The 22,589-nt window shown below is 38.5% G+C and overlaps 1 protein-coding gene and 1 pseudogene across 5 annotated transcripts in view; both read left to right on the plus strand.

Annotated features, from left to right (window-relative positions):
• The window catches only part of LOC132345823 (voltage-dependent anion-selective channel protein 3-like), a 43,942-nt pseudogene extending 21,572 nt beyond the window's left edge, over positions 1 to 22,370 (plus strand).
• The window catches only part of CTNNA1 (catenin alpha 1), a 346,126-nt gene that overhangs the window by 258,652 nt on the left and 64,885 nt on the right, over positions 1 to 22,589 (plus strand).

The following is a 22,589-nucleotide window of genomic DNA, read 5'->3' on the forward strand; positions in this document are numbered from 1 at the left end:
GGAGGTCCCTTTCATTCGTTTTTCTACAAGTCACGTTGATTTGTTCTCTGTAGTTTATTGAAACTTCTTTCTAGCACCAGAAAATGATGTTATGAATAAAACTTTTTCTAGTCTTAATAAACTCACTAGCTCACTGTTTAAGAGAATTTACACTCCCTAGAGCTGGTTAAATAATTAACCGAAACAATGTTTAGGTGTTGCATATGTAGTATTAAAAAGACACTAGAACAGGTAATGTGAAGTCTAGAAGGTTTCTTTACCCTTTGATATTTATAATCTTTATTTCTTTTTAGAGTTCTAAAATGGCTGAAGGGAAAAATCTTTGTAGTTAAGCTGGGCTGACTTAGAAGTGAGGCATGTGGGCTGGCTGACATCATCAGTCTTCACTTAGGAGATATGAACAGTTGCCTTCAGATGTTATCTGTGAACTTACTCATCGGATTAATGGTTAGTTGCTTCAGAAATGATATGGGAAACTGGGGAAGTGTTTCATTTGCTGACTCTGATAGGTTTGTTTTGAAAAATGTAGGTCTTTATTGTTAAGCTGAGATCCTTATGACTACGGTATTGCTTTCTACCTAATAAAAGGGATTTTAATTTTTAAAATAGGTAATATATTTACATAGTGCAAAATTAAAAGGGTATAAAAGAGTATAGTGAGTATATATGAAGTCCCCTTTCATTCCTGTTCTCTAGCCATCCATTTTTTTCTTCTTATATTTTGTTTCCTTCCAGAAATGTTTTCTGTAGATACAGTAAAGTGTATACACACACACACACACACCCCATTAAAGATGTCTGTTTTGAGAGTTCAGTTCAGTTCAGTTCAGTTGCTCAGTCGTGTCCGACTCTATGTGACCCCATGAATCGCAGCACGCCAGGCCTCCCTGTCCATCACTTAATTGTAAAAGAGACTTTAAGATAATCTCCTGACTTCTGCTTGGGTTCCCCACCCCCCCCCAGAAGTGTTTTCTTAAGTATATTCTTTGCTCATATGACCACTGAATTGTATTCCACAGCCCCCTTTTTTGGTCAGAAGTTTCTGCAATCTTTTCTCACTCTTAGGAAAGCTGTTTGCTGTTTGTCATTGCTTTCCTGCTACTTACTTAGGTATTTAATCTGTGACCTCTCTTTTATTCTCTCTACTGGGGCATCAGTTTCGGTCCCTTATTGTAATGAAGTCTAAACCTCACATGCTTGGAATGTAGTCATTGTGTCGTGTTTCATGTCTGAATTGTTTTTCAACCAAGTCAGATTGAGTAGCCCTAGGCTAGCTGCTCGATTATTGACTGTTTTGTATAATATTGAGGTTACTTCTCTTTAACAAATAATTACTATTATGACAGCACATCTTAGTGTATTATCTGTATAGCCAATAGGCATTTACTGTTCTCTTTGAAATGTTTATTTCAGAGTGTCAGATCTCTACGCTTCATAATTTATTACCTTTTCTCATCACAGATGGTTTCTAGTAGTCTTCATTCACTATAATAATTTTCAAGGTTTTATCCTTTCACTATAGTCTCTTTCAGTTTTGCATATCTGAGAATTCCTGTGGTCTTTAAATCCTAACTCTGGCTCTTGTCCAGAAAAAACATTGAATGATGGTTTCTGGTTTTAGAGCCCCAAAGATAATACCTCTATGACTTTTTTTGCCTATTAACCACTACTGGGGGGTGGGGAACCCTGTCTAATAAGTCTTTTTGTGACAGATAGTAGTTTCTGCTTTCTAATATTGGACCTTTAACTTCAGCCATAACAGAAGGAGTTTTTAGATTCAGTTTAGGGGATATTGTGCATTGCCTATAGCCATGGTAAAAATACTCCCACACTGTGCTATAGGAAGAAAGACTATTAATAAACAAAAAGTACTCTTTGCCTTGTGCCAGTGGAAAACATGCAGTAAGGTAATCAGTGATAGGTGCCTGGGGAGTGCAGTTTTAGGGATACTTTCACAAAATATTCTGTGTTGAGTATATCATAGGTGATCAGGAGAGGGGAACCCATGTTGCCTTCACTGGGCTCCTATCTCACTGAGCCTCTCTTCTTATATTGCTGGACACTATTATGCTTGATCTCTGACACCTGGGCTTTTAGGTCCCTAAACTTCACATCTTCAGTTGATTTTCCAGTTGATCAAGGCAACTGGTCATCTTGGTAAGTTATGCTGCAGTGCTTGTGGGTAAAGGTGAACCATGATGGGAATGCATGGTTTCTGTCTTTAAGTCGGAGAGATACTTATTATAGGTACAACTGGTTAATGTGGGTGGTGCCCAGTCAGCATGCTGTTGTACTGGGGCAGGATTCTGGAAGCCTCTATCAGGCTTGGCATTAACCTTTTAAGTATTGGTGTGGGTGTGTGTGTGTGAGATATTGCAGCACTTTTAACAGTGCCTCAGTGCATTCTCATGAGTATGGGCCTTGCCTGTGGGGCTGTGGGCTATTAGCCACCCCTGACCCCTGCCTCCATCAACATTTCCTGCTTCCAGTTCAGGGAGCTACTTTCACCTCTTTCTTGGCAATTTTCCAGGACAGCGATTCCAGCCTCTTTTCCACTGTACATCCTCTTTTCACTGCCTTCATTCTTTTTTCTGTCCCACCCCCTCCTTTCTACACTGTCGTACTTTCCTTCCCAGGATCCAGTGAATCTGGTGATTGAGTTCAGATCAGTTGCTCAGTTGTGTCCGACTCTTTGTGACCCCATGAATCGCAGCACGCCAGGCCTCCCTTTCCATAACCAGCTTCCAGAGTTCACTCAGACTCACGTCCATCGAGTCAGTGATGCCATCCAGCCATCTCATCCTCTGGCGTCCCCTTCTCCTCCTGCCCCCAATCCCTCCCAGCATCAGGGTCTTTTCCAATGAGTCAACTCTTCGCATGAGGTAGCCAAAGTACTGGAGTTTCAGCTTTAGCATCATTCCTTCCAAAGAAATCCCAGGGCTGATCTCCTTCAGAATGGACTGGTTGGATCTCCTTGCAGTCCAAGGGACTCTCAAGAGTCTTCTCCAACACCACAGTTCAAAAGCATCAATTCTTTGGCGCTCAGCCTTCTTCACAGTCCAACTCTCATATCCATACATGACCACAGGAAAAACCATAGCCTTGACTAGCCGGACCTTTGTTGGCAAAGTAATGTCTCTGCTTTTGAATATGCTATCTAGGTTGGTCATGATGTTCCTTCCAAGGAGTAAGCATCTTTTAATTTCATGGCTGCAATCACCATCTGCAGTGATTTTGGAGCCCAGAAAAATAAAGTCTGACACTGTTTCCACTGTTTCTCCATCTATTTCCCATGAAGTGATGGAACCGGATGCCATGCTCTTTGTTTTCTGAATGTTGAGCTTTCTAAGCCAGCTTTTTCACGCTCCTCTTTCACTTTCATCAAGAGGCTTTTGAGTTCCTCTTCACTTTCTGCCATAAGGGTGGTGTTATCTGCATATCTGAGGTTATTGATATTTCTCCCGGCAATCTTGATTCCAGCTTGTGCTTCTTCCAGCCCAGCGTTTTTCATGATGTACTCTGCATAGAAGTTAAATAAGCAGGCTGACACTATACAGCCTTGACGTACTCCTTTTCTTATTTGGAACCAGTATGTTGTTCCATGTCCAGTTCTAACTGTTGCTTCCTGACCTGCATACAGATTTCTCAAGAGGCAGGTCAGGTGGTCTCGTATTCCCATCTCTTTCAGAATTTTCCACAGTTTATTGTGATCCACACAGTTAAAGGCTTTGGCATAGTCAGTAAAGCAGGAAATAGATGTTTTTCTGGAACTCTCTTGCTTTTTCCATGATCCAGCAGATGTTGGCAATTTGATCTCTGATTCCTGCCTTTTCTAAAACCAGCTTGAACACCTGGAAGTTCACGGTTCACGTACTGCTGAAGCCTGGCTTGGAGAATTTTGAGCATTACTTTACTAGCGTGTGAGATGAGCACAACTGTGTGGTAGTTTGAGCATTCTTTGGCATTGCCTTTCTATGGCATTGGAATGAAAACTGACCTTTTCCAGTCCTGTGGCCACTGCTGAGTTTTCCAAATTTGCTGGCATATTGAATGCAGCACTTTCACAGCATCATCTTTCAGGATTTGAAATAGCTCAAGTGGAATTCCATCACCTCCACTAGCTTTGTTCGTAGTGATGCCCTCTAAGGCCCGCTTGACTTCACATTCCAGGATGTCTGGCTCTAGATGAGTGATTACACCAACGTGATTATCTGGGTCGTGAAGATCTTTTTTGTACAGTTCTTCTGTGTATTCTTGCCACCTCTTGTTAATATCTTCTGCTTCTGTTAGGTCCATACCATTTCTGTCCTTTATCGAGCCCATCTTTGCATGAAATGTTCCCTTGGTGTCTAATTTTCTTGAAGAGATCCCTAGTCTTTCCCATTCTGTTGTTTTCCTCTATTTCTTTGCATTGATTGCTGAGGAAGGCTTTCTTATCTCTCCTTGCTATTCTTTGGAACTCTGCATTCAGATGCTTATATCTTTCCTTTTCTCCTTTGCTGTTTGCTTCTCTTCTTTTCACAGCTATTTGTAAGACTTCCCCAGACAGCCATTTTGCTTTCTTGCATTTCTTTTCCATGGGGATGGTCTTGATCCCTCTCTCCTGTACAATGTCACGAACCTCCATCCATAGTTCATCAGGCACTCTATCAGATCTAGTCCCTTAAATCTATTTCTCACTTCCACTGTATAATCATAAGGGATTTGATTTAGGTCATACCTGAATGGTCTAGTGGTTTTCCCTACTTTCTTCAATTTAAGTCTGAATTTGGTAATAAGGAGTTCATGATCTAAGGCACAGTCAGCTCTTAGTCTTGTTTTTGTTGACTGTATAGAGCTTCTCCATCTTTGGCTGCAAAGAATATCAATCTGATTTCGGGGTTGACCATCTGGTGATGTCCATGTGTAGAGTCTTCTCTTGTGTTGTTGGAAGAGGGTGTTTGTTATGACCAGTGCATTTTCTTGGCAAAACTCTATTAGTCTTTGCCCTGCTTCATTCTGTATTCCAAGGCCAGGTTTGCCTGTTACTCCACGTGTTTCTTGACTTCCTACTTTTGCATTCCAGTCCCCTATAATGAAAAGGACATCTTTCTTGGGTGTTAGTTCTAAAAGGTCTTGTAGGTCTTCATAGAACTGTTGAACTTCAGCTTCTTCAGTGTTACTGGTTGGGGCGTAGACTTGGATTCCTGTGATATTGAATGGTTTGCCTTGGAAACGAACGGAGATTATTCTGTCGTTTTTGAGATTGCATCCAAGTACTGCATTTCGGACTCTTTTGTTGACCATGATGGCTATCCCATTTCCTGCCCGCACTAGTAGATATAATGGTCATCTAAGTTAAATTCACCCATTCCAATCCATTTCAGTTCGCTGATTCCTAGAATGTCGACATTCACTCTTGCCATCTCTTGTTTGACCACTTCCAATTTACCTTGATTCTTGGACCTGACATTCCAGGTTCCCATGCAATATTGCTCTTTACAGCATCGGACCTTGCTTCTATCACCAGTCACATCCACAACTGGATATTGTTTTCGCTTTGTCTTGTTTTCGGTAAGTCTCTTCATTCTTTCTGGAGTTATTTCTCCACTCTTCTCCAGTAGCATATTGGGCACCTACTGACCTGAGGAGTTCGTCTTTCAGTGTCCTATCTTTTTTTGTCTTATCATACTGTTCATGGGGTTCTCAAGGCAAGAATACTGAAGTGGTTTGCCATTCCCATCTCCAGTGGACCACATTCTGTCAGACCTCTCCACCATGACCCTCCCATCTTGGGTTGCCCCACGGGCATGGCTTAGTTTCATTGAGTTAGACAAGGCTGTGGTCCTAGTGTGATTAGATTGACTAATTTTCTGTGAGTATGGTTTCAGTGTGTCTGCCCTCTGTATAGTAATCTGGTGGTTACTATAGTTTAATTATAGCTGCTTTTTAGACTCTATATTACCTTTTAAAATACAATTATAAGAAATTAGGATTCACTTTTAACAGGTACAATTGTACAATACAGAAATTATAAAGTCAAAGATAATTCTTTTAAAATTTATATACACCCATACACACGTACATAGCTTTCTACACAGGCGAAACGAACTGTACAGGGAAGGGAATTCTGGAAAGTATAGTTCTGAATTGGCTAAATTGACCCAACACAAGTCCATCACAATCTTTCATTTGCTTGATGTGAGATAAATGCTCCAATGTTTCTTCTGGTTGGACGTATGTTTATAATTGTTCATTAAATAAGCTATTGCTGTGTGTGTATATGCAGAAGTAGTACCCAAAAAAGAGAAAAGATTGTTTTATTCTGGTTCTAGGAAAAGACTTTTCAAATGAGAGTATCATATAAATTGACATAATCCAAGTTCAAATTCCTTTGTAAAAATTTCATGGTTGAATACAAAGTTAATTGCCTAACTTTGAGCTTCTATATAATTTTCCAAAAAGATTTTTCCCCCACACAGGCTATTTTAGTTGTTTAGGAATAGAAGTCATTTGTCTTGGAAGGAAAGGGAAGAAGCCCAATCATAGAGCTGGTTTAGTGTAGGGTTTCAGAACATTTCCTTCTATATAACATTCTATGGTAAACTTGTCTTTCACAATTCTCATTGACATCACATCTGCAGGATTTCTATACTTGTAAATAATTTTAAGAATATTTGTTTTTATTTTTACCTATGTCTGCAGAATTTGGGTATCTGTAGTTTACTTATGGACATACAAGTTCTTGAATGCAAATATTGAATGTAACTATACATATTCAAGCAAGAGCATCTTTCTTTAATCAAGTAAAAATGTTGGTACAAGACTTGAAATCAGAGAGAGGTGCCAAAGTTTAAAAAAAAAATATTCGACAAGAAATGAGCTAAATAATGGCATTCTCTTTGAGACAAATAAAAGCTGTTTTATTTTGTCTTGACATAGGTCTTTTTACTTCTGTTTTTCCCCAACTGAACACTCGTGTTGAAATACTCTCGTCCATAGACTTAGGTTAAAAGTGTAAATGCTTGAAAGCTCTCAAGTAAGGAAAGGCTGAATGAGTAGGCTGCCAAGCGTCACCGGAGAGAAACTTAAGTGAGAGAAGAGGAGGAAGAAAGAACAGTTCGACAAACTCCTCTGGCTGCAGTAGTATAAAATACAGACATTTTGTGATACAGTGACAGTAAAGAATTTTACGGTGGGATTCATTTGACCTACTGTGTCCCTGTGTTAGGAAAAAAAAATCCCCCTAAGCCTTTCTATAGACATTTTTTCTAGTTCCTCCCCCACCCCCCTTCACCGGACTAATTTGTTATGATGTCATCTTATTCTTTATCTCATGTGGGTACTATTCATTTAAAAGGGATAAGGTTTGCTTCTATATTATACTGTATGTAGAGATATTTCTTACTTCATGGGATGTATACTGTTGATTTCTCCTTAGCTTTTCAGTGAAAATGCTTTTCACTGATATCCTCACAGTTTTGAGTACCAGTTGTAACCATTGACAGATGTTTTCAATTTCACAGACAAAAAGGTTTGAGTTCAGACTGTGAAGAGCAAATCTGATCTCTACAATGACCAAACCCCATGACTGGCCTTTTAACCAAGCTAACTAACCAGCCAGTTGTATATATAAAAGTTATTGTGGATGTGGGAAATTGTAGATACTCCAATAGAAACCCTGTAATACCAATACAGAAAATATAATACAGGCTCAAGAGGGAGCATGTATATAGTTTATATATATAATTAAGACTGATTTAAATTGTATGGCAGAAACCAACTCAACATTCTAAAGCAGTTATCCTCCAGAAAAAAAGAGAAAATCTAATACATAGTGGGTAAAACATTTTCCCCCACCTGTCTCCTAAAAATTTGTACTTTGTTGAGAACTGTATTTTACCAGTGGTTCTAGTTGCAGACCCTTACAGAAGATGTTTTGGTGTCTCACACATTCAGTGTTTGATGGGTGAGACAGTGAGACAGTCTCCGTTTTTTCCGTCTCTAGCAGAAGGGGAAAGCATGTCCCTTTTTTTTTTCTTGTAAAAAGAGCTGCAGAAAACAACAGAACTTGGTATGTGGTAGGATATCCCCATTTACAGTTTCCCCTACTTTGGTTAAATTTAAAAATACCTGCAAGGAGAGTGAAAAAGTTGGCTTAAAGCTCAACATTCAGAAAACGAAGATCATGGCATCCGGTCCCATCACTTCATGGGAAATAGATGAGGAAACAGTGTCAGACTTTATTTTTCTGGGCTCCAAAATCACTGCAGATGGTGACTGCAGCCATGAAATTAAAAGACTTACTCCTTGGAAGGAAAGTCATGACCAACCTAGACAGCATATTAAAAACCAGAAACATTACTTTGCCAACAAAGGTCCATCTAGTCAAGGCTATGGTTTTTCCAGTGGTCATGTATGGATGTGAGAGTTGGACTATAAAGAAAGTTGAGCGCTGAAGAATTGATGGTTTTGAACTGTGGTGTTGGAGAAGATTCTTGAGAGTCCCTTGGACTGCAAGAAGATCCAACCAGTCCATCCTAAAGGAAATCAGTCTTGGGTGTTCATTGAAAAGACTGATGTTGAGGCTGAAACTCTAATACTTTGGCCACCTGATGTGAAGAACTGACTCATTTGGAAAGACCCTGATGCTGGGCAAGATTGAGGGCAGGAGGAGAAGGGGACGACAGAGGATGAGATGGTTGGATGGCGTCACCAACTCGATGGACATGGGTTTGGGTCGACTCTGGGAGTTGGTGATGGACAGGGAGGCCTGGCATGCTGCGGTTCACGGGGTCACAAAGAGTCGGGCATGACTGAGCAACTGAACTTAACTGAATATAAATTATATAATTATATATATATATTATAATCTATATGCACACACACACACACACAATTTGGCTGCATGGCACTTGGGATCTTAGTTCCCCCATAAGAGATCAAACTTGTGACCCCTGTGCATTGCCTGCAGTGGGTGCATGGAGTCTTTTTTTTTTTTAATCGAATATAATGAGTTTATTATAGAAAACTCATCTTTATGCTTTTTTTTTTTTTAGCATGGAGTCTTAACTACTGGACTGCTGACGAAGTACCTTAAGTCAAAAATTATGTAGAATTCTTTGTTGTTCCGTCGCTCAGTCGTGTCCAACTCTTTGCGACCCCATGAACTGAAGCACACCAGACTTCCCTGTCCTTCACAGTCTCCTGGACTTTGTTCAAACTCATGTCCATTGAATCAGTGATGCCATCCAACCATCTTGTCCTCTGTCATCCCCTTCTCCTCTTGCTGTAAATCTTTCCCAGGATCAAGGTCTTTTCCAGTGAGTTGGCTCTTTGCATCAGGTGGTCAAAGAATTGGAGCTTCAGTTTTAGCATCAGTCCTTTCAGTGAATATTCAGGGTTGATTTCCTTTAGGATTGACTGGTTTGATCTCCTTGCTGTCCAAGGGGCTCTCAAGAGTCTTCTCCAGCACCACAGTTTGAAAGTATCAAATCTTTGGCATTCAGCCTTCTTTGTGGTCCATCTCTCACATCTGTACGTGACAACTGAGAAAAACTGTGACTAGATGGACCTTTGTTGGCAAAATGATGTCTCTCCTTTTTACTATACAGTCTAGGTTTGTCATAGTTTTTCTTCCAAGGAGAAAGCGTCTTTTAATTTTGTGGCTGCAGTGATTTTGGGGCCCAAGAAAATAAAGTCTGTCAGTGTTTCCACGTTTTCCCCATCTATTTGCTGTGAAGTGATGGGACTGGATGCCTTGATTGTAGTTTTCTGAAGGTTGGGTTTTAAGCCAGCTTTTTCACTCTTCTCTTTCACCTTCATCAAGAGACTGTTCAGTTCCTCTTTACTTTCTGCCATAAGAGTGGTGTTATCTGCATATCAGAGGTTATTGATATTTTTCCTGGCAGTCTTGATTCCAACTTGTGCTTCATCCAGCCTGAGAATTTCCCATGATGTACTTACTCTGCATATAAGGTAAATAAGCAAGGTGATAATATATAACCTTGATGTACTACTTTAGCAATTTTGAACCCGTCTGTGGTTCTCTGTCTGGTTCTGACTGTAGAATTCTTAAGTTTGTACAAAAAAATCTGTATATCTGATAATTTTCATGGTTTGCCTAAATAGAGAAATTTATCAGCTAGTCTTTTTTTAAAAAGGAAAAAACTGATGTATTCTTTTTTTCTCCTTTCATGTACTCTAAAAAATACACAAGTTTCTTACACAGTTTTTCCATTTCTTTTGTACAGGTGTATTTAAAAAATTGCTCAAATTGCCCTATATGTTTTCAATTTTCCCTTCTTTTTTTTTTTTTTTTTCAGGTAGTCTTGATTGTAATGAAAATCTGGAAAAATAAAAATGTATTTTCTTATTCGACACACCGAAGAACTCTTAAAAGTATGGTGGTTTCTGAGTCTTTCTAAAGAAAGAGAAAGTATTTGATTATAGACAGAACCAAAAACATGATGGTATTAAATTTGGATAGGAGATGAAAGGATTCTGAAATTCTGAAACTTGTTGCTGTTGTGAAATGTAACCCTTAAGGTGTCATTTTTTCATCTTCAATTTCTGTTATTAAGATAGTATGTAGATAACGTTTGGGGCTTTATTAAAATTATATTGGCAGCCATTCCACAGTTTTTTAAAAAGTAGCAATTTCACTGAGGTATCTAACAGTGAAGCCATTAATGAACCTCTTATATATGAAAGTAACAGATTAAACCTTATAATAAGATTCTTTTGTAGTATGTGAGAGAGTTAAATTAGCAGGTAGTCACTACACTGTCCTCCTGCATTTCTGTTTAATATTCGTGCCATACAAGGGAATCAGAAATTATTGTTCTCAAAGTTTAAAATTTTAGCTTACAGAGAATTCAAGAGTGCATAGTAGATTTTATTAGAGTGAAGGGAACCCAAGCAAGGGATTTGCTCCATACTTCAAAAAGTAGAAACTGGTTCTACCTTTTCTGTGTTTCATTCAGGAGAGGGAGTCCTTATTGACACTTGAAAAGAAAGTTGTAAATATGAAAACATGAAGAAACCATGTATCTTCTCAGAAAATAGTTTCAGATTGGAGATTAATAATGAAAACTTGAAATTGACATGGGAATTTGGACGCTCTATTTAGTACATGCTAGTGAAGGAATGATTTCTTACATTTTTGCCCCTCGTGCTGCCCTCATTTCTCTTGAGCAAAGCTCTGAGAGAGTCATTTGTTTTTTTCTCAACTGGCCATTGATTCTTACCCTTTGTCTGTCCTTCATATAAATCTTTTATCCGTCTTCTACAGTCCTTCTCTGATAGTTAAAATTATAGGTTTTGTTTTTCTCAGCAAAACAAGAAAAATTGCTAAAATACATTTTTCTAAATCACCACTTTGACCATCATAATTCTAGTCATCTCCACAAATCTGGACTGGCTGTTCTTGTTGACCATGTTAAATCTGAGCACCTTTCCTGGTCCCTGAAGCCCCTTGGCATTTGGACTTAGCTTTGCTCATTTACTGGTATCAGTTTGTCAGAGGGCTTTGGCCACCCCACACAGCCAGTCATATTGAAATCATGCTTGTACTTTTGTACCTAGGTTAAGGCTGTTTTCTCCACTGCATTCTTCAGTGACCACCCCCCACCCCCATCCCCCCTTTCTAAATCCATCAGCGATCTAGGTGGCATCATCCAATTCACATTTTGGGGGCTTCTTTTATTAGTTACTTATTGACTCTTTGAAATTTAACCTCTGACTAAACTATAAACTCTTGAGGGCAAGTGCCTATATCACCTGAACATCTCATATAGTGAAAGTTGAAGTACTTGTTGAATTATTTAAATATATTACGAAGTAGTAGTAGTAATACAGGTCACACTTTAGCACTGTGTGCCAGGAATTGTTCTGAGTATTTCACACACATTCCCATTTAATCTTCTAAACATGAGCTTCATACTGTTAAGACAGAGAGATTAAATGACTTATTTAAGATCTCACAGGTAGTAAGTAAGTTCACAACTACACTTTGAACTTAGCCTGGTTCCAGATTTCAAGCTCTTAGCCACCATGCAACACTATAGTTCCAGTTGAGAAGAATAGTGTATTAAATGGCCCATACCATAAATTAGACTTGTGATTATATATTCCCTTTCCTCCCCATATTTTGTTATGAAAAATTTCATACGTATATAGAACTGGAAAGAATTTTTCAATTGAACATGCATGTTTACACACACCTATTTTGTAGATTCTGTGATTGGTTTTTTGATATTTCCTTTATCACATATTTATCCATTCCTGTGTCCATCATATTAGTGTTCTATTTATTTTTGAGGTTTTTTTGGGTGGGGGGACTGTGCTGGGTCTTCATTTTTGCACTCAGGCTGTCTCTAGTTGCTGTGCACTTGGTTCTCATTGCAATGGCTTACCTTGTTGCAGAGCGCAGGTTCTAGGGTGCGAGGGCTTCAGTAGTTGTGGTGCGTGGGCTCAGTAGTTTCCGCGCACGGGCTTAGTTGTCCATAGGTATGTGAAATCTTCCCAGAGCAAGCATTGAACCTGTGTCCCTTGCATTGCCAGCTGGATTCTTAACAACTGGACCACCAGGAAAGTCCATCTTATTATTGTTTTGATTCATTTCAAAGTCAGTTGCAGATATTTGGCATATTTCATCTGTAAATGTTACAGCGTGCATCTGTTTAATTTTTTATGGTGAATTTTATACAGTAAAATGTACAAATTTTAAATATTTGATAGGTTTTGCTAAATGCACACACTTTGTATCCCAGCCCTCTATGAAGATAGAGAACATTATATGATTATCATTTTATTGAATACTTGCCTTGTATTTCAAGTAAATGAGTCATACATTTCCCCCCATATTGAAACCTGCTTTTCTGATTGTCCCATGTTCTCTTACTGGATCTTTGGTTTATTACACAGACCTCATTGAGGGCAGGATCATCTGTTTCAGAACATACTTAGAGGTGTGACTAATGGTGGATTTACTGTAGTAGTAACCATTCTCCCTTCCTAAAGTAATGTGGATCTTTAATAGTACCAATTCCTTTGATATGAAGTGTTTCATGAATTAAGTTGACCTTATTCCTGTTAGTTTTCCAATAGAATGTGATTTGCTCATGTGACTTTGATGTTGAGAGGAGGGTGCTGCGCTTGCATCCCGTCCTTTTTTCATTGACTTATTTGATAGATAACTGTTTAAAGGTTTCTCAAATTGAGTAGGAGAAGAGTGTGGTTTTATGAATCCCTTCTCCATCTCTCAGTTCCTTGAAGTCATTCAGTCTTATGACTTAAAAATTCCTCTAATCATGGATGATTTCAAAATTTATATTTCTGGGCTTGGTCTTTATTCTAAATTTGTCATCCACTACTTGAATTTCAGCTTTTAACATGTGGAAAGCAGAATCTTAATCTTTTCCACTCCTCCCCTTCTCAATGTCTGCCATCTGTAGTGTTCTTACTCCCAGTTGATATTAGGTCTTGGAATTCAATTAGTTTAAATTCTAATTCATAAATCAGACTAAAGAATGTAGCCTTTCATAGGTTTTATCTAATCCCTAGGCCCCTCCCCCATCCTCTCTTCAATTTAAACTGAGGAGTGTGTATGTGTGTTTGAAAATTGACATAAAATATTTATAAGGCATGATCTTAAAAATACTGATTATTATTTTGGGAAGCTGCTGCTTCTGCTGCTAAGTCGCTTCAGTCGTGTCCAACTCTGTGGGACCCCATAGACGGTAGCCCACCAGGCTCCTCCATCCCTGGGATTCTCCAGGCAAGAACACTGGAGTGGGTTGCCGTTTCCTCCTCCAATGCATGAAAGTGAAAAGTGAAAGTGAAGGCGCTCAGTTTGTATTTTTAACAGTTATATTTGCTTAATTGTTTTTGTAATAACTTAGGGTGATGTCTTTGCTGGGAAGGTCAAGCCCACTTTAGATAAACCCTTTTATAAGTTGACTCTTTCTTTGACTTCTACCTGTAATTCATCTCACATGTAATTCTAAGTGAGCACAAATTGGATGTCTAGGTGATGGTATTGCTTATGCACTATAATGTCTTTTGACACTTTAGGAATGCTGCATCAAAAGGAAGAAAATTCCTGACCACCTGCTATTAGGTTTTCATGTAGAGGAGTAGGTAAATCTTAGACTAGCAGTTTTACCACAATAATAAAATGGGCTGTAGTTGTTGGAAGTTGATGGCAAATGTCAGAGAGCAGTTTTGCACCTACTGGCCTGAAGGGATTGTCAGGAGACAAAAGGAAGACCTGGCACTGTCCTAGAATGCCTGTAGAAGTGTGCTGAAGGTGGTATATTCTTTTTCCTTTTTGCTTACTGCCATTTTCCCTTTTGAATTTCAAGGGAGAGTTAGGGAGATTGATCAGAGAGAAGGTATCATTGGCAGGGTTATTTCTGGACCCAGTTTCTTAGTGTGTGCCATGGGTGACAGTCCTAGCATGAAGCGCCTAATGCTCTTGTCTTTCTATTTGGAGCAAAAGCTATGGCAGAAAATACTTTCACATGAAAGATCAGTGTTTTTGTTGTCAATTCAATGGAATTCTGACAAAACGTATATGAAAATTTAGAGCACAGATGAGGGAAGTAAAGACTACCATCTATGATCTTGAGAACTCTACACTTCTGAAATTTTTAGAACCATGCCATGTTCTCTATACCTGTGTCCTTTATCCCCTAGGGTGCATTCCCCACCCCCCACATTAACCCAGCAAAATAACTACTAATGTTATATATGTGAAGAGTGTTAGGGGTTTTATTTGGTCATAGACCTGAAGTGAGTGCTATTTATTAAGAGCAAAAAAGTCACTATCCTTAAATGGCTCATATTTCTTATCTTTTGACAGTATAAGAATGGTGAATAATATTATTTGATACTTGAATCTATACAAAGGGAAGGGTAGACTAAGAAGACAACTCAAGATGTGTACTTGTGTTTCTAATAGTATTTCCCAAGCTGTATAGATTCATTTGCAGCTGATGGGCATTTGGTTTTGTGGAATCAAGGAGTATTTTTGAAATTATGGCTATTTCTTTAAAAGGGGTTGCTTAGCAATGGATATATGACAGTTGAACTTTTCCCTCTTAATAGAGTAGCTTACCTTTCGAGTTTTGGAAAGCATGAAGAGAAGTGGATTGTGGTTGTAAAAAAGGAAAGAGAGCAATTAGGGTCAAGAGATGTGGGAAAGTGCAGAAAAGTTATGGGTAAAGGAACAGATAACAGAAGTTTGCCTTGTTGGATAAACCAGATAATGATCTTGAAAAGAGAATATCAAGAAAGAAGTTCTTGAATTGAAAAATCTGGGCCACATGATCTATTTTGATATGACCAAATGTAGGTCTTCATTCTGAGAGGTTAATTCCGTGCAAGTTTTACACTGTCCAGCAATCATGAAACATATTCTGTTTGACTGATAGGTTGTCTTTGTCTTAAAATTCTCATACTTCACTTGATCAGACCCCTCAGTAGTTCTGGCAGATCTGCCTAGGACCCAAATCCTCCACAATTGGATGGGCTGCTTCCTAAATTAGATGTAGACTTGAAGTATGTTTTTTCCTAAGGAGAAAAACCCCAACATAATAGTGATCCTTAATCTTCAGTTATGTATTTTGTCCTAAAATAAAATTGTCAGAGGCTATCAATGAGATTATTTTATATGTCTTTTGAAAAATAATATCTGTTTATGATAATGGATAATATGTGTTGGCCTATGTAATTACTTGATTTTTAAGTGCCTTACTCAGAAGGAATTTTGGAATTAGGAATTCTAAATCTTTAAATTTAGCCTTGATTCATAAAGCCAAATCAGAATAATGCTGTGTCTAATATTATAGTACATTTATATAAAGCAGATTACTTGACTGTGAGATAATGTGGTCAGTTTTATATTAGTATTAGGTATAAGAAGTGTATCCAGGTTGTTGGCTTATTAAAAAGCTCTTGCTAATTATCAATCTTCATTTTGGATACCATATGTTAACTTAGTGTAGAAAGTAATACTGGAAAGTAGAGAGTTTCTGGGAGCAACTCAGGAGCTTAATATGTCTTTGATGGGATTAAAGATGGATCTGTCACATCTAGTTCTCACATATTGTTATTAAAAATAGCAAATATTTGTTAAGTATTTACTGTGTGCCGGCCTCTTCTCAGGACTTTGCATGTATTAAATTAAACTGCTATTAATTCCATCTTAGGAGTTAGAGACCCAAGGCACAGTAAGGTTGATGAACTTGTCCAGCGTGACAGGCCCAACTGTGGAGCAGGTCTCTAATCACAGGTGTCTATTTGCTCTTGTTGAAATGTAGAAGGTTTTGCTAATGACATACAGAATGAGTTTTAAATTTTAAAGAGTTAAATTTCTGACAGCTATTCACACTAGTGAATGCTTTATCTTTTTAAGTGTGTTCTTTCTTAGGAAATTGGTAATCATCTTATAGATTCTTATCCAAATCATTCTTTATGATTATCATCAACATAACTAGAGATGCATGAAATGTGCTTCTCTTCATTCATGATGTAGTGAAAGATTTTTAAATTGTACTCCTAGCCTAGAAGATTTATAATGTAATGGTAGGTTAGGAATTTACTGGATGTCCCTATGTGATGAACACTCTAGCTTGGGTCCCAGGGATATTATAAGGAGGAAATGCAAACTGTACTTCCAAGTTGGATACATATTCATTCTTGCTGACTTTATAGGCTCTTGCCTTGGGTCACCACAAAGGCCAGATCATACTCTAGAGCATGCATCATGTGTGCGTAGTCTCCTTTTCTATAGTTTTTTCAAGAGTTGATGTGAAAAACATCAACTTTTTACCTATTCTGTAAAAGCTCTTTGGAGGTACTGACATGTTTTCCTTATTGTTCCTACAGCTGGCTCTTTTTTAAAGGCAATTCAGAAAAAAAAAAAAGGCAATTCAGACTTTTGGATTTGTATCATTCCCCCCAAATAAATTGACGTGCTTCCTTTATCAGATGAAAGCTGTTGATTTTGTTCTTTCCCTTGACTACCAGGAAGATCAAAGCCAAACTAGTGTATACTAGAATACTCTGTTAGGGCTTTATGGGTGAGTTAACCAAAACGGTTTAGGGTCTGGTAAAATTTCTAGATTCATACACAATATTCACAATATAGTTTCAAGAAATTCTTGGCATCCTATGAAACATTCTCGACTCCCTGCCTTTGATCTTTTTGCATCGGTATTTCAACCATTCTGTATGTGTGAATGTATTTAACTCAATTTCCTTGACTTTATAGAAGTAGACCCTATGTAAATAAACACATTGCTTTCAGAGATTTTGAGGTACTGAGCAGTTGCCTTCTATGTATAATATTTGGCAGCAAGGCCAGGGGAACATTTTTGGTTCTCATGATAATGACACATATAAATGGCTATAGAGTTTTTATCTTATGGTTTTCCAGAAAATGCGAACTGGAGATTGTGTGTGTGTGTTTGGAGAGAGAGAGAGAGAGAGAGAGTGTGTGTGTGTGTGTGTGTGTGTGTTTGGTAGAAATACCAGGGCATAAAGGTGGAGTTTTTGTGCACTGAGCACAATTGTGAATCAATATTCAGTCAAGTTATGACACTTTTGCATCTCTTCACTGTGGTTCTTGGTGAAGTCTCTTCATGGAAGCTGTGAAAAGTCTTTGGAAATTGTCTCTGGGGCCACAGTTTTAAAATCTGGTCCCAAATGAGGAAAGAGCCTTTTCTCTTGAGGTGATGGTGTAGCCACCGGCCTTCAGAGTTGTTGGTGGTTGTTCATAGGTGCTCCGTCATGTTGGGTTTCTAGCCAGGAGGCCTGGGCTAGCTTTGCTCTAGGTCCTCCATGTATAAAAGGATGGTATATTCAGTTTGTGGGCTCTACAGGATAGCATGTTTCATTGTACTTGCCTTTGGAGATTTCTTGCTCTTTAATGTCTCCTTCAGATAGGGCTTTAGGGAGGTTCAGCATCTGTCCCTAAGACTGTTCCCAAAACATTGTCTAGTGATGAGGAACTCATGCTATGGGGAGATACTGGGAATAGCTATGATTTTCACCTTTTTTTCCTTTTCTTTCTTTGTAAAAGACAATTTGTAGTACATTTTGTCTCTCTAAGGGAGACCAGAGTACCCAGCTGGTTAGATATATTTAAAGAAAGAAAAAAATCTCTTTAAACAGACCTTGAATAATTCTATTATAAATCTGAGTGGGAACCTGAGAATGCTGTGGCATACAGGCAAAACTAATTAAAATAACCCATAAAGAAATCAGATGTAGCTTTACATGGGATTTTCAAGATTAAAATGTATGAGAATTATGTTAATAAACTCTGCTTTTAACTCCATAAAGGATAGGATCTCATTTCTTTTGTGTAACTTGAAACCACAATCACCTGTGCCCTCTAGTGCATACTGTATGAGTTAGTTTGAGTCAAATTTTGTATTGTGCTTCCTGCCTCTGCTCTAATTACTGCTGAGGTTCTTGGTGTAAGAACTCTCTTAGCCCCTCTGATCTCCTCATCCCTGGATGTTTGTTCCTGTCTATCTGGTCTTGCTGCACTGCTGGTCTGGAGAACTGTTAAGGTCATCCTGGCAAGTACGGCGACCTGTGGCAGTCAGTTCTCAAGGCCAGGTTAGCTTCTGCCCACAGTGCTGCCCAGGCAAAGTGCCCTGTCCTTGGGATGTTTATGCCAAGCAAGGAGAGATTGGTTAAGAATATTCCCTTCCTTTCCCCTATCCATACTTACTGAGCTGCTGTCTGGGACAAGGTGGATCATGTAGGGATCCTAGAGACCTCAGCATGGTCAGCACCTGTGGACTTCCCTTCCAGGAGTGGTGTGCAGGGTACTGCTAGGATGTGTACTAACAGATCCCTGAGGTAGAGGCCACGTTGCTATTTGCTGGGTATAGGCAATTGAGTACATTTTTGAGGTTCCCCAGGCTGTGGCAGAACACAAATGTTAGAGGGGTGAGGGATGGTGGCCAGCCTTGGGCCCGGTGAGCCCCATAGACAGCTGTTTGTCCAGTAGCAAAGGCTTGTGATAGAGTAGCTTCTTATTGTATGACTGCTGTTTATCAGCTGGGTGGTTTTTTTGCCTGCCCCTCTCCCCCGCTTTACTTCTTGGCCTAGTTTTTTGCCTGTCTTTGAATGAAGACAGGTGATGATTAGCTGCCCTATTTCCAACTGGCACATTTGGCATTATAGAGAACATGGTACAAAACAACTGTTCATTTAAGGTTTCTGTATCTGTCATAAATGATTCTTCAAGTTTCACATGTCAGAATTGATAGGTTCCCAAGGAAAAGCTTCAGGAAAAAACAGACATTCACTTTTTACAGTATACACAATTTTAATAACAAAACTTCCCTGTACACTGCACTTGGTTACCCCCTGCCCCAGTATAATAGTATTTTCTTCTCCCTTCCCCCCCAACCCACTTGACCACCTCCCACCCCACCCCACCCCCCTACCACTCCCACAAAAAATGGCTCTTAGGGTGATTGAACACAATATGTTTGGACTGTACTTTTAGTTTCCAGTGTTGGTCGGAAGGTTCATCAAACATTCCATAGATTAGGCTTTTAAAAATTACCAAGGAGGAACAGGTTAATTGCAGGAGTAGCAGACATTTCCAAAATGTTTGCAATAGCGATATGAAAGCTTAAATAGCCATTTACTATTTGTTTTAACCTTAAATTAAGTACTACGTGTTTGCCCTAGGTTAGGAACAGAAATATTTAATTATCTATCTTCATCTCTTTTATCTTTTTCTAGTTGAAGCCGTTTAACCTGTAAGGTATGAAAAGCATGTCCACAAACAGATTTTTGAGTCAGATCTGTCGTATTGCTTTATTAGGAAAATGATCATGTAAAAATAATATTTCAAAATTTCATATTGATACCCATACTTTAGAGAGAACAGGGCATTTATAGTCTCCACCCCCCATCGTTGTGTAGAGGAGGTATGCCTAAAGAAAACGGTGTGCCTGTTTTGAATTTAGGGTTAAGACCTAGTGCTACATAGGTAGGGCTCATTTTTATTAGAAAGAGTCTAGATCTTGGTGACCAGCATTAGAATAAGCAAATGGATTTTAATAATTAGTGGAGTTGGGAAGTTCAGTCAATTCCATTCAGTGAATTGGTACAAAAATTAACTTAGCCACATTAAGAAATTATGTGTGTTAGTGCAGATTTTTGGCTTAAAAATTAGTATCTTTTCTGTTTGTTGTTGGCAGTGGGTATTCTCTGAGTTGTATGCATTTGTAAATTTATCAACTCACTCTAATTTCAGAAAGGTGATTGAAATCCTGGCAAGCTACAGAAATGAATATAAATAATTCCAAACTAGCTATTGGTTACTAGGTGGGTACAGTATCAGAGCCTTCGTTAGCTTCCTTTTTCCAGAGAGATTTATTTTTCTGGTTTTCAAGTGGTCATTTTCTTCTAATCTTAAAAATGAAAAAGGGGGGATGGGGGAGTTGAAGAGAATAAGACAGTAAAAAAGGCCTAACATTATATTGCCAGCATCTGCAGTGTAGTTGTGATGGTCTTCCACCCGAACCAGTTGGTAAAGAGAGCACATATGACTAACAGTCTCATCTTCAAGCCTGTGCTGATACAGAAATACAAATAGACCAAAATTAAAAGGAATCTTGCCTTCTATAGGCATTTGAAAAGGGAAGTTTGCTCTTTAAATGGAAAAGGAAAGCGCTGTTTGGCACTGTTATTCACTTTTCTCAGAGAGCATTGCCCAAAAGATGAAGGGCCAAAAAAATCTGTTATTTTTCAACTGAAAAGTATGCCTTGGTGGCCTTGGCTATGCTGTTCCCCTGAATTACTAAATGGCTTGATTTTCCAATTTACTTTCCTATGTACATTAAGGATTTTGCCGACTGATGGTCCATTTTACTAACTGTAATCTTTAGGATTAATGTGGGGATTCCCAGCCAATATTTCTCACCCTTCTGCTCACAGTTTCAATTAATTTGGGGTTGTGGTTGAAATGATGGAAAGTACTCTGCTATCGTTCAGAGCTAGTGGAATCTTGTATGTCTAAGACACAATTGTATTGTGACAAAGCTGTTCCCTTACAAATGGCCATGCTTATCCTGATAAATGGGTTGGTAAATTTTAGCTACTGGAGCTCTCATTTGTTACAGGGGCTTCTGATCCAGCCCTTCTGAAAGGAAAGTGTGAGCTGTGCCCTATGCTGGGAAATCAGCTTCTATCCTTGCCCAGGCAGACCTAGGGTCTAGTTTTATTAAGAGATGAAATGTTCACTGCTCAAGATCTGCTGAGGTGGACTGAGACTTTACCAAACAAATCTGCCCACCTTAGAAATTGTAGAGAGCACATTTTTACTATAATTTGTGATCTTGTCTGCTTTTTACTGAGACACATTTTCTTTGAAATGTAGGTAGACATCTTTCAGTATAAAATCTCATGGGTTAAACTATAGTCTTAACATGTTTCAGTTCCATCCTGGGAAGAAATAGGCCTTGAATGAAGTAAAGGATAACTTTTTTTTATGGTAATGATTTTCTCTAAGAATTTATGCCTTTTTTTCTTCATCATCAAATGTCAGTTTTCATCTTCTAAAAATCAAGTCAGTAGTCTAATTTCATGGTTTTTGCTAGTATTTTTGCTAGTGGAACCTCATTTATGGAAAAATTCTGTGTGAATTGGTAACTTATATCTAAATCATAAATATGTCATAGTCTCTCTGGGGAAATCATAATTGAATAAACAAAATACTTGTGGCTCTTTTCTACACGAGAAATGTGATATCATTATCATTTTTAAATTGCTGAACATTTATATTAATAACAGAGAATCTCCCCCCTCACCCCTTTCCAGCTGCAGGTCCCAGGGCCTTTGCCCTGTTTGATTCAGATCATGTATAGTTGCCCATTTGCTTTGCTTCCTTTTAACTTTGCTAACCTGTTTCAGGGAGAGTTAGATTTCAAAATGCTGCCTTTCTCTCATCTCCTCACCTCCTTCGAGTTACCACTGTGTGGCTGCATAGGCATGTAGAGTGTTCTGCCATGAGAAGGTTTGCTTCAAATCTGTGTTGTTCCCTTTACTTAGAAGGACCTGCTCTTAAACAGTAAGAATTGATATCCATTAAAAGGTCAAAATTTAGCATGTAATACTTAGAAAGTACTTTTTAAAAATGGTTCTTTTAAAATATATTCTAACAAGAATCAGTATTATGCCTGTTGCTAGCCAGTTATTTTTAATTTGGCTTTTTGAGGCTTGAAGATCAAGGAAAGGCAGAGGAAAGAGGTTTAAACCCCTTTGTCAAGGCATCTTTGATCATGACAGTTGAGGGGAGGGGGAGGGAGAGAGGGGGACAGGGCAGGGAGAGGGGGACAGGGAGGAGAGAGTGGGGAGAGAGAGAGAGACAGGGAGTGAGGGTGTATTTGTGTGTGCTTTCAAACTAGAGTGAGAAGCTGGTCATAAGATTGTTAAATTGACTCAGTTTATCTCTTTTCTCCAAAATAATTTCTATATCTTTTTTCACATATAAATGTAAGTATAGGATTTAGTAAACTAATTAGTAAAGTGATAATTTAACACTAGTTTAAAATAATTATCTAAATGCCACA

The sequence above is a fragment of the Bos taurus genome, chromosome 7 (genome assembly GCF_002263795.3).
Source record: "Bos taurus isolate L1 Dominette 01449 registration number 42190680 breed Hereford chromosome 7, ARS-UCD2.0, whole genome shotgun sequence".
Classification (NCBI taxonomy): Eukaryota; Metazoa; Chordata; class Mammalia; order Artiodactyla; family Bovidae; genus Bos; species Bos taurus.